Raw genomic sequence first — 11,017 nt, forward strand, 5'->3', positions numbered from 1 at the left:
TGTCAGCTTCCCAACTTTAATTTAGTTAACTTTATTCTTTGAAGACTCATCAAAATTTTCTACCAGATCTGGAACATCATTCTTCTTCTCTGCAATGTCCTCTGGTTTTGGTACTTTGCTATTCAACACTTGCAAAGGACATTGTTCAGCTAACTCCCTAAGATTTGTCAAGCTGTCAACACCAAGCTAACTTCATAGTCCAGGAAGCATTTCTGTGATGGGTTTGGCTTCTGCATGAACTGTAGTTGCAAAGGGGTTAGCAGGATGGGAAACTTGGACTTGGGGATTGTTGAAATGAATAAGTGTTCCATCATCTTGAATCAGGTTCACCTCTTCAATATTATTCACAGCCAGTTTTTGGAGAATGCTGAATTTATTTTGGTCATCAGCTATAGTGTTCTGTGTACTATTTTCTTTCTATGAGCTATATACCCTGTCCCCTCTCTGGACCTGAGCCTAAAGTTTGATTCACTTTTCTTGATTATTGCGGCTGGTAAATCTGAAACAGGGAGGGCCCTCTAACACTAACTCACGGCAAATGCCAGATGGCGCCTCATGAGACTGAAAGTTCAAAGTGAACAGGATCCAATGGAATCAAATAGAAAACCCAGACATAAATCCACAGTTTTATGGACAGCTCCTTTCTCCTTGAGAAAGGAGCAAAGAATATGCAATGAAACCAAGAAACTTTAACAAATGGTGCTGGAAAACTGGGCTGCTAAGTGCAAAAAAATGAAGCCAGATCACTACTACCTTGCACCATACACAAAATCCAACTCAAAATTAAAGAACTAGACATAAAACCTGAAAACATAAAATATATATAGAAGAAAGTATTGGCAAAACATTGCATGACATATACCTCAGTAACATCTTTAAAGATACATCACCCAAAGCAAGGACAGTGAAGGAAAGGATAAACAGCTGGGATTATATCAAATTAAAGAGCTTCTGAAGTACAGCAAAGAGACATTACACAAAACAAAAAGACACACCACCAACTGGAGAAAATTTTTGCACACCATACTAATGATAAAAGACTGATTACAAAGATATACACAGAGCTCACAAAACTCAACAAAAATAAACAACCCCATAAAAATAATGGGTAGAAGAGCTAAAAAGACACTTCTCCACAGAGGAAATGCAGATGGCCAACAGGCATATGAAAAAATGTTCAGCATCACTTGTAATAAGGAAAATGCAAGTCAAAACCACAGTGAGATACCATCTCATACCAGTGAGAAAGGCACATATTAAAGCAACTTGCTAGTTGCCAACAAATGTTGGCAAGGATGTGGAGAAAAAGAAACTCTCCTGCACTGCTGGTGGGAATGCAAACTGGTCCAGCCACTATGGAAAACTGGAGGTTCCTCAAACTGCTAAAAATGAAGCTTCCATTTGACCCCAGCAATCCCACTCCTAGGTATCTACCCAGAGGACACAAAAACATTAATCCAAAAGACACCTGCACCTCTATGTTTATGGCTGCCCTATATACAATAGGGAAGAAGTGCAATCAACCTAAATGCCCAAAAATAAATGACTAGATTAAAAAGATGTGGTATATATACACTATGGAATATTACTCAGCAACCAAAAAAGATAAACTCATACCATTTGCAGCAACATGGATAAACAGGAAGGGATCACATGTAGTGAAATAAACCAGAAAGAAAAAGAAAAATGCTGGATAGTTTCATTCACAGCAGGAGTATAAAGGATCAGGGAAAAAAGAAGTAATAAAGTAAAAACGAATATCAACAAACAGCTATAAACCAGAGACATTCTACAGGGGGTATAAAGGGGAGTAGGTTGGGAAGAGTGAACAGGACTATGGTGATGGCACACGGGTGAATTGGTGCTGGGAAGTCCATGGGGCTTATAAGTGAGATGAAAAAATGTACAAAATGAAGAATGATGCAAAATATATATATATATATACATAAAATTAAAAAAATTAAGTGAACAACTACCACATCATTAGATACTCAAATGAGACTGTTTTAATGACAGAATATTCTGGAAAAGCCATGGAATAGGAAAAGATGTCATCATGAAGTTCTTATCTGGAGGGTCAGTGGAGTGTTCAGCCAAACATAGTAGGGGATGTTCTTGTGAAAAATGAAACAGAATCACAACTAAACCCCAAGTGATTGGAGAAGCCATGATAAGTGGATAACATCTCCAAAGACTTCTGGGAGGTGTGTCTTCTCTCTAATTGGAAATCCTACACTGGCCACTATTTTCTCCTCAGCTCTGCCCCAGGCTCCCCGCATTCATCTCCTCTCTCAGACCACATCTCCATGAGTACACAGGAAACTTTTCTTCCATCCTTGGGGGGACTACAACAATACAAGGCTATTTGTGGGTGAGGGTGTTTTCTTCACAGTTTGGGGCTATGCAGGACATGGTTGGCTGTGCTGTTTATTGCAGTTCTCACGTGTAGAGACACCCACTTTTTCCTTATCACATTACCTGAAAGAATGTGGGGGAGAATCATGAAGTTATATCTTTTCTACTTTTCCTCCTGCTGTCTTTGAAATCCACACTGCAGCTGCTTCCAAAGCGCATCTCTGTAGAATGTGTTTGTCCTACTAGAGAAGACAAAGAATTATTAAAAGAGCAGCCAGCTGCTTGTACTGGCCAGAAAATGAGACTTGTCAGTGTTCACTCCTTCCTCAGGCCTTCCTCAGCTGAGCTGCTACTTCTTTCTTTATCCTTCTATTTTATTTTTTTGCTCTTGTTTTTCCTGATCTGGGAAAGTAAAAGCTATTGCTCTACCCTCATAACTTTCTCTAGCGGTGGGAAGACAGAACAGTGTAGTCTTTTTTCCTCCATTAAACCTGTGTGAATCTTAGCTCTAAGACTTTCCGCAAGCCTGACAGTTGATAAACGCACCTGGACTCATAAATAATCCTCAATCACCTGCCCTTTCCCAAACCCACAGCTCTAATAAGGGATATTTGCACAATAATTGCACTAGAGAGATAATGTAAAGTCTTGGGGGGGGGGGATGGTGCTGATTAAATGAGATAGGGCCTTAGGCCTCACACGTGGCTATACATTAAATTGCCTGAGAAGTTGCAAAAATCCCAGTGCCAGGCAGGCAGCATGCACATCCATGAAATCAGAATTCGTGGGAGTTATCCATCAGTACATTTCAAACCTCCCTAGGCCACATTTGAGAGCCACATTTGAGAGCCACTGAGACAGTTTTGATTATAGGCTTCACTGAGTACAAACTATTTTTATTGTTATAATTAAAACTGAGTGAGTGGCCCTCCCTGGTGGCGCAGCGGGTTAAAGCACTGCAGTAAGAAGCTGAAACCACTTCCGCATGAGTTTGATTCCTGCCTGCCCGGGAGGTGACCACATGGCGTGGCAGACCTCTCCTGACCCGCCCGCTGCTCCCCTCAGCAGTGTACTTCGTCGATCTGCCTGTTCTGCTCCCCATTCTGTCTCTGGTGAAGTCTTTCGCCACCCCTGAGTCTCTGGCCTGTACCCCAGTTCTGTATGCACAAATAAATAAATCTTAAAAAAAAAAAATTGAGTGAGAATTGCCCTAATTTTATAGATTGCTAAATTAAAGGCCCAGTAAGACTCACATTTATTTCTTCTTTAGTTCTGAATCCAGGGATGATTGAGCACATACAATGTTAGGTTCTGTGCTGAGTTCTTCCTCTCCATGTGAAAGTAATGCAGTCTTCCTCCTGCATTCAAAATACAATTGCAGATCTTAAAGGCAGCCTAGCTCCCCACCCCCAACCCCCCTGCATGCCCTATTCCCCGCCAGCACTATTGCCCATATGTGGGTAAGCTCCAGCGGCTTCAAAGCTCTCTGTCGCGGGCTCCTATACCTCTGTGTCCTTCATACGCTTCCCCTTTGTCCAGGATGTCTCTCCGCAGTCTTCTCTCTGCCTCCCACCTGACTTAGGTATGGGATGAATTCCTGACAGAAACTAAAGAACAGATGGGCGCCAGGACCCCCAGTGTCCTCAGTTTCAGGCTTCCCTGCAATAGGTGAATGGTTACATGATGTGGTCTCTCCTGGAAGGCTGGACAAGTCCCTCTTTTCCCATAAGCCTCACTCTGGCTGAAGACAACTTAGACCTGGCAAATTCCCTTTCCTTTGCTTTGTCTTGCTTAACTGCCTCGGTTGCTCTAAGATGCTGTGAAGGTGTTAGCTCCTGGAAGGAAGAGAACTCTCCTTTGGAATCATACGAGGGGGCAGGGCATCTCCGAGCCTGCTACTAGAAGTAACCTGAGAACCCGGAAGTTCTGTGGACACTACATGAAATCTCAGAAGGTTGGCAGCCTCAAGGAGTAATATGACTTTATTACCTAGATAATTTACGAAGACTTGTCTGCTCTTTCCAAAGGAGAGAGATCCTCTGGGGCTTCTGCAGTAGGCATTTAACTTCATGGGTCGGGGCTGCCTGCTGCAATAGCTGCCACAGATGTGGCGAGTTCTGCTGGAATGAGAACTTCGGTTAGGAATCTTCTAACCCTTTCCTTGCTTTGATCTGTCCTCTAGAGTGAAGCTCAGAAAGGTCCAATACTCTCCGCTCATATCTGGCTCTGTTAGAAGGGACCCTCGGGGTATTGCTTTGCATGTTCTTCCCTGGGGTCCACAGACCTTTCTATAGGATCTGACCAAGTTTCACAGTATTGTGCTTTAACTCCTTACCCCTCCAGGGAGGCTTTGGCTAATGCTTTTTCCTAATAACCCAATCATGCAAATGATGCTTCTTTCTAAGGTCCACACAGGAGCCAGCTGAATAAATTTACCATGTTATTCAACCACATCTTATACTGGTGAACACTTAGGTTTGCTTCAGTTTTGTTGTCCATAATGTCACAATGGACATCCCTGAATAGACTTTGTATGCTTATAGTCAGTCAGATCCTAGAAGTGGAATTTCTAGGTATAACATCAGATGTGAACCTTAATCTGTTCCCAGTGCACATGCTCTTTCCAAGCTGGGTCTCTGGTCACCAAGCTTTCTTCCAGTCCTTTCAGTGTTGGAAACTATGTGAGGAGCCATAAACTGTTGTGCACATACCACAATTATAACACATTTGACCTTGCCGTACCATTTCCTTCCTGAGCAGGTCCAAGAGGTCTGGAGTTGTGCCTTCATAAGCTTTTCTAAGAAGATCCAGATAAGTTGTCTTTTCTGTGTTTTCTTCATTTTTCTGGGGAGGGCCAGAGGTATGTACTGCTTTGTTACAGGTCAATGAGAAAAGAATTCTGGTAATATTACCATACTAATGTTGGATTCCATCCAACTGAAGCCTAATATATCAATGAAAATTTCACAAATACTGCAGCTACAGATGAGTGGTAGAAGAATTAAGTTGAATCTTCACTGAGCTGACATGAATTCCATACTGTTTCTAGCCACCTTTATTTAATAGTCCATAAACATTAAAGGTAGCAACAAACAGACTGTGAAGAAATATCATTGTCTTTTCCACTCTTTACTGTTGTTTTTGGGTTTCTTCAAGGATCTTGATGGCCACCTGCCTGGGTGTCACCTGCCTGGGTTCCAGACAGAGACCTACTTTCTGCCAGGAATGTATGGTCTTAGCTTTATTATGAACAGCAGGCTGGTAACCACAAGTCTGGAGGTGGCGCTCAAGCACACTCGGGGACCTCACTCTATGGCTCACAGTCCCTGATTATGTCCCGAGTAGACGTAGCCAGTAATTCTGCAGAAGGGAACAAACCACAGGGAGCTCATTTGTGTGACGTGGGGAGTCTACACGCAATTGGGCTGATCTGCAGGTAGATTAAAGAAGTACATTTCCAGAGAATGTCCTTTCCAAAAATAATGACTTAATGGCTCGGGTTCTTTAGAGAACTATAGGCAGGTGCTTCAGTGTGGGAGACACCCCTTCTCCCTTTGGTGACTTAGTAACAGAAGTCACAAAAGCAGGGTTCTGAAATACTCCTGTCTTTATAGATCAAGGAAAAAGGTTGTCTCCTGATATGCTGGAAAATGAAGAATCTTAATGCTCATCAATGTCCAGTTAAGTTAATTTGTTCATTTATTTATTCAGTATTATTCATTGAGTGCTTCTTGTGCCAAGCATTGTGTAGGGTATTGGAGATAGATAGATAGGTAAATAAAAGCTCTAACACTGTTTCTTTTTGTATCAAGTAGCTCTGACCATACAGCTACAACTACTCTAAAATGTAGTAGACAGTGCTCAGCTGGCCAGTTCTGGTCATGGCTGAGCCTCTTCAGGGTCTGTGGCTACCTGCTGGGTCAGTTAGGGCCGGTTGCTTCAGAAGGTTCTCAGTTAGGAAGACTCCTCTCTGCTCCACCTTTATCCTCTGGCAGGCTGTCTCAGACTTATTTATGTGGGGGCTGGACTGATACCAAGAGAAAGAGGGGGCGTGTCCCAGGATCTGGAGGACCAGATGTGCTGACATAATGTCCCATTAGCCTTTCAATTGGTCAAACAAAGTCACAGGCCCAACATTCCAAGGGTGTGTGCACATTAAAAACTTCTTTCAGAGGCATTGCTAAGAGACTTGGAATCAGGTAGGGGAGTAATGATGGCTGATTTTTTTTCTTCAAATGTTCCAGATTATTGCCCTACAGGACCTCAATCTGATCAGAGAGAAAATTGTGATATTTACTTTGAAGAAGGTGTCTTCCTCTTCCTCTCTCCCTCTCTTTCTTCCGCTTCTTAACCTTAGCTATAATTTTACATTTTGCAGTAAGGATATCAAGTAAAACACTTCCATTACTCAAGCGTCCAGAGTGCAAAGCTGACACCATATACTTTTACTTTATAATCTGCAAGGCAATTGAAGTGAGCCATGACTATCACAGCTAGCAGCCTCCTGGTCCTTTTGTACCATTGATTACATAATACCATGTCTGTCATTACAATACATTAGCAACATTCAAACTGCCTAACTTTTGTTGAAGCATACTGCATAGCTGTACACTGACAGACATCTTTTCAAGACCATTTTTGACTCCATAAGAATAACACCTGAGGCCCTCCCTGGTGGCGCAGCGGGTTAAAGCACAGCACTGAGAAGATAAAGCCACTTCCGCATGAGTTCGATTCCCGCCTGCCCCGGAGGTGACCACATGGTGTGGCAGACCTCTCCTGACCCGCCCGCTGCTCCCCTCAGCAGTGTACTTCATAGATCTGCCTGTTCTGATCCCACCTCTGCCTCTGGTGGAGCCTTTCACCGCCCCTGAGCCTCTGGCCTGTACCCCAGTTCTGTATGCACAAATAAATAAATCTTTAAAAAAAAAAAAAAAGAAGAACACTTGAAAAGTGCATGGAGAATGCCCACAAAGACGTACCTGATAAATCACCCTGCAGGGCTTCCTGTGTGAAGCCAATTCCCCCTTGGCCACCTCAAGGTGAATCACCAAGGAGGAGCGGTAACCCTAAGGCAATGGTTTTCAAACATCTGTGTGAATAAGATCACCTGGAATTGGGGTGGGACAGGGCAGAAATCTTGTGGAAAATGACATTCGTTATTCAACCTCTCATCTTGGTCCTACCCAGGTAATTTTCAATACCCAGGTAATTTTCACACAAGTGATCTGATTACCTGTTGAGGATGCCTCCCCACTTTTTTTTTTTGTCCTTAGGAAGAGAAGTTTTAGTTGCAGAAACAAAACTTTTAAGGTGAATTAAGACCTTCACACTTAATCTTTCCTTATTAGGCAGAAAGAGCCAACTCTTGGCCAACCTAATTTTCTCACTTGGATTGAACTTAGCTGCACTGCAAATGAGATAGAAAGAGCAGTAACTCACCATCTGAAGACCAAAATGCCTTTCAAAACTCTAATTTCCACAAAGAGGAGTGATTTATGGATGGCCACATAATGTTATTGTTTGAATTTCCTCTAAGATTGAAGCTGTACAAAGAGAATCTGAGACCGCCTCGTTAATCTCCTGTACTTTATGGATCGAGACATTGAAGTAAGGTGTCTTCTTCCAAGTGGCAGCGATGGGACTACAAAAGCGATCTTATGAGTCTTTAAAAATTGTTAGCCTTCTCAAAAAAATTCAGTCTGTAGCACTCAGTCTGCTGAGACTCCTTCAGGTGCATGCTCCGTTGTGAGGCAGTCAGCCTAGCGGTGGAAGAAAGAGCATCCCGAAGAGTCTTCTCATTGCCCCTAATGTCCTTCCTGACAGGTGTGCACCGAACTGGAGCAGGAGATCTGGGGTCTGAATCTTAATTCAAGGCAGTGGCAGGACCCAGGAGGGAAGTTGTGACCCCATCAAAGGGATTTGATGCTGAGTGTGTGCTATGTGGGTGCCTTGAGGTGTGCTTATGTTAGTAGTATTCCACTCAAAAGAGCCCAGAGTCTCAGGCAATCCAAAGACAAATGAGGCTTGGAGTAGAATTCCATTGTGGATCCTTCTGCAGGCGTCAATATTTATTTGTCACTTGTTGGGAGTTGTTCACTTGCCGTGGAATCTATTAAACAATGTTGGACTGGGACTCCCATATAGGTAGGCACTGAAGGACTAGCTAAGTTACAGATACCAACAATGGTCACCAGGAGACAGCGCCTGCTATCTTTCCACCCCATATGCAAGTCAGGATGAGTCTCCCTGCTGAACAGCCATCTTGGGAGGCTGTTGACCCAGAACTGAGTAATTAGGCCTTGGCGTGACTAGATCACTGTTATCCCTGCTAAGTTCACTGCTGTGGTGAACTCAAACGCTATCTTGTAATCACTTAGAAGAACAGTGATTAGAAAAACCAAGATAGGTTTTCTCCAAAGTGTGTCAGATGAAGAAAAGATTAGTTGCTGTTTCCATTGCCTTCCCTGGCTTCATTCAGCCCATTAGCTGGTGGAATGAAAACGGGGTGCTTCACAGTTGCCCTCCTGGCTGCTTTCAGCTGCTAGCACCTGGCGAAGGCAGCCCTCCCAAATCTGAGTAACCATGTCTGTGGATTAACTGTATTTCCTTAACCTAGACACTGTTAAGAAAAATCTGTCTCCATTCCCAGGAAGAAAAGACAGATGAATAATATCATTAATTGCTTGTTGTCCCAATGCTCTTATATTTATTCTTTTCCATGACGATTATTTTATGTGAAGCACTTTATATTAAAAAAATAAAACTGTACGAGCCTCCATTATATAAAAGAGTAGCCACTAAACATGTGACAATTCAATTAAGTAAATCTAATAAAAGATTTACGTCTGCAGTTGCACAACTCACATTTCAATAGCACAATAGTCACATGTGCCACCAGGAAGGCACTTTTCTATCATAGCAGAAAGTTCTTTTAGGCCCTGCTGACAACGGTTCAGTAGAATGTAGAAAGGAAATGGGCCCTCCCTAGTGGTACATCAGGTTAAAGCGCCGCTTGAGTGGGAGTTGATCCCTGCCCCGGAGGTGACCCACATGGTCAGCAGACCTCTCCTGTCTTGCCCGCTGCTGCCCTCAGAGTGTACTTCACAGATCTGCCTGTTCTGCTCCCCACTATCTCTGGTGAATCCTCTCACCACTCCTGCACCTCTGGCCTGCACCCCAGTTCTGTATGCATAAATAAATAATTAAAAAAGAAGAAGAAAGGAAATGGTCTTCTAGGTCTTGGGGGTCAGAGTCCAAATTTCATTCCCCCATCTAAATGGATGAATTTAGCTTTGGACAAAACATTGGACTTCCTGAGGGCTCATTTTCTGCTTGTGGGATGGCTGACACACTTGCAGGACAGGTGGGGGGGGATTAAAGGTGGTCCTTGTGAGACCTAGTGTGGGTACTGAGATTGGTGTTAAACTCCTTTCCTCATACTCCTGCCAAAGCAACCCACTTCTCTTAATTCCCAGAGCACATGCATTAGTGGGAGCTTAGTCCGAGCTTCCGGGCTGGGTTAGGGCTCCCAGGGATGGAATATGAGCAGAACTTCTGGCTACTGAGATGCTGACTGACTGTACAGGCAGCTGAGGGATGCTCAGGGACAGGATGTGCTTGGTTTCTCCTGTCCTCACGGCCTTTGATTTCACCCTCCTAACCTCTCAGTCATGCGTGGCAACCAATGGGGGGAAGGGATCACAATCAGTAACATTAATTGAATAAGACCCTTCCCTTAGGAGAGCATGATTATGTTAGATAGGCCAGAGGTCTCAAATTTCAGTAGGCATCAGTATCACCTGGAAGGCTTGTTAAGCTGAAATGGCAGCCCGTTGAGAGTTTTTCAAAATGGGCTCTGTACATTCCAGGTCTGCTTTGCACCTGAGTTGTGGCAGCTGGGGCACCTCTATAGGTCAAGACACCAGTAACCTGGGCTTACACAGGCTCTTTTTTAAAGGTCCTTATAACACTTTAACAATGGTGAATTCCTTCTCAACATAAAGATGATTGGATACCTATTCTGGATCAAAGATGGTCATCTCAGAACGACCAGAATGGTATTGGTGCTCATGTTTGCATTTATACTTACAACACTAACAAAAGATTTTCAGGACAGTCACCATTTAATGTTTGACATAGTGTTTCTCAAATGGGTTCTGTGGAGGTCGTCGGGGAGATACATAGGCGTTCAGTTGGAAAAATGGGTGGGGTCTCTGGAAAGACATGGCTTCTCAGTGCTTTCTACTAGGACAGTTCGAGGTGTTTTGAGTGGAATGATTCCTTTTTGTGCAGGCCTTCCCCTCACTCTGCAGGGAGGCCTTACCCATTAAGTGCCAGGTAGTTCTCTGACATCCTACAAGCCACTGACATCCTTAAGCCACTGACATGCATTTTCGAAACCTCCCCAGCCCTCTTTCTTTGGGGGAGTCATTTCAGTGCTGCTTGGCCACCAGCTCTGCCTCTGCCCTTTCTGGTGATGGTCTGACTGTGCAGAACCCGGGGGGCTCCTGTCAGCACCTCTTTTTTGTTATTCCAGGTGCCTCGTAGAAAGCTGAGTGAGCCATCCCAGGCTGCCTTTCTGCTTGTAAAAGGCAGCAGCTACATGAATCTCTTGGTTGCATTTTAAGTGTGTGAATCCTCTTAGTTTTCCCACTACCAC

At 43.6% G+C, this 11,017-nt stretch overlaps 1 pseudogene; it reads right to left on the bottom strand.

The window, feature by feature from the left end:
- Positions 1-21: 21 nt before the first annotated feature.
- On the bottom strand, positions 22-10,749 carry LOC101620915 (annotated as a pseudogene).
- Positions 10,750-11,017: the final 268 nt, after the last annotated feature.

The sequence above is a fragment of the Condylura cristata genome, unplaced genomic scaffold (genome assembly GCF_000260355.1).
Source record: "Condylura cristata isolate star-nosed mole 26May11 unplaced genomic scaffold, ConCri1.0 scaffold00006, whole genome shotgun sequence".
Classification (NCBI taxonomy): Eukaryota; Metazoa; Chordata; class Mammalia; order Eulipotyphla; family Talpidae; genus Condylura; species Condylura cristata.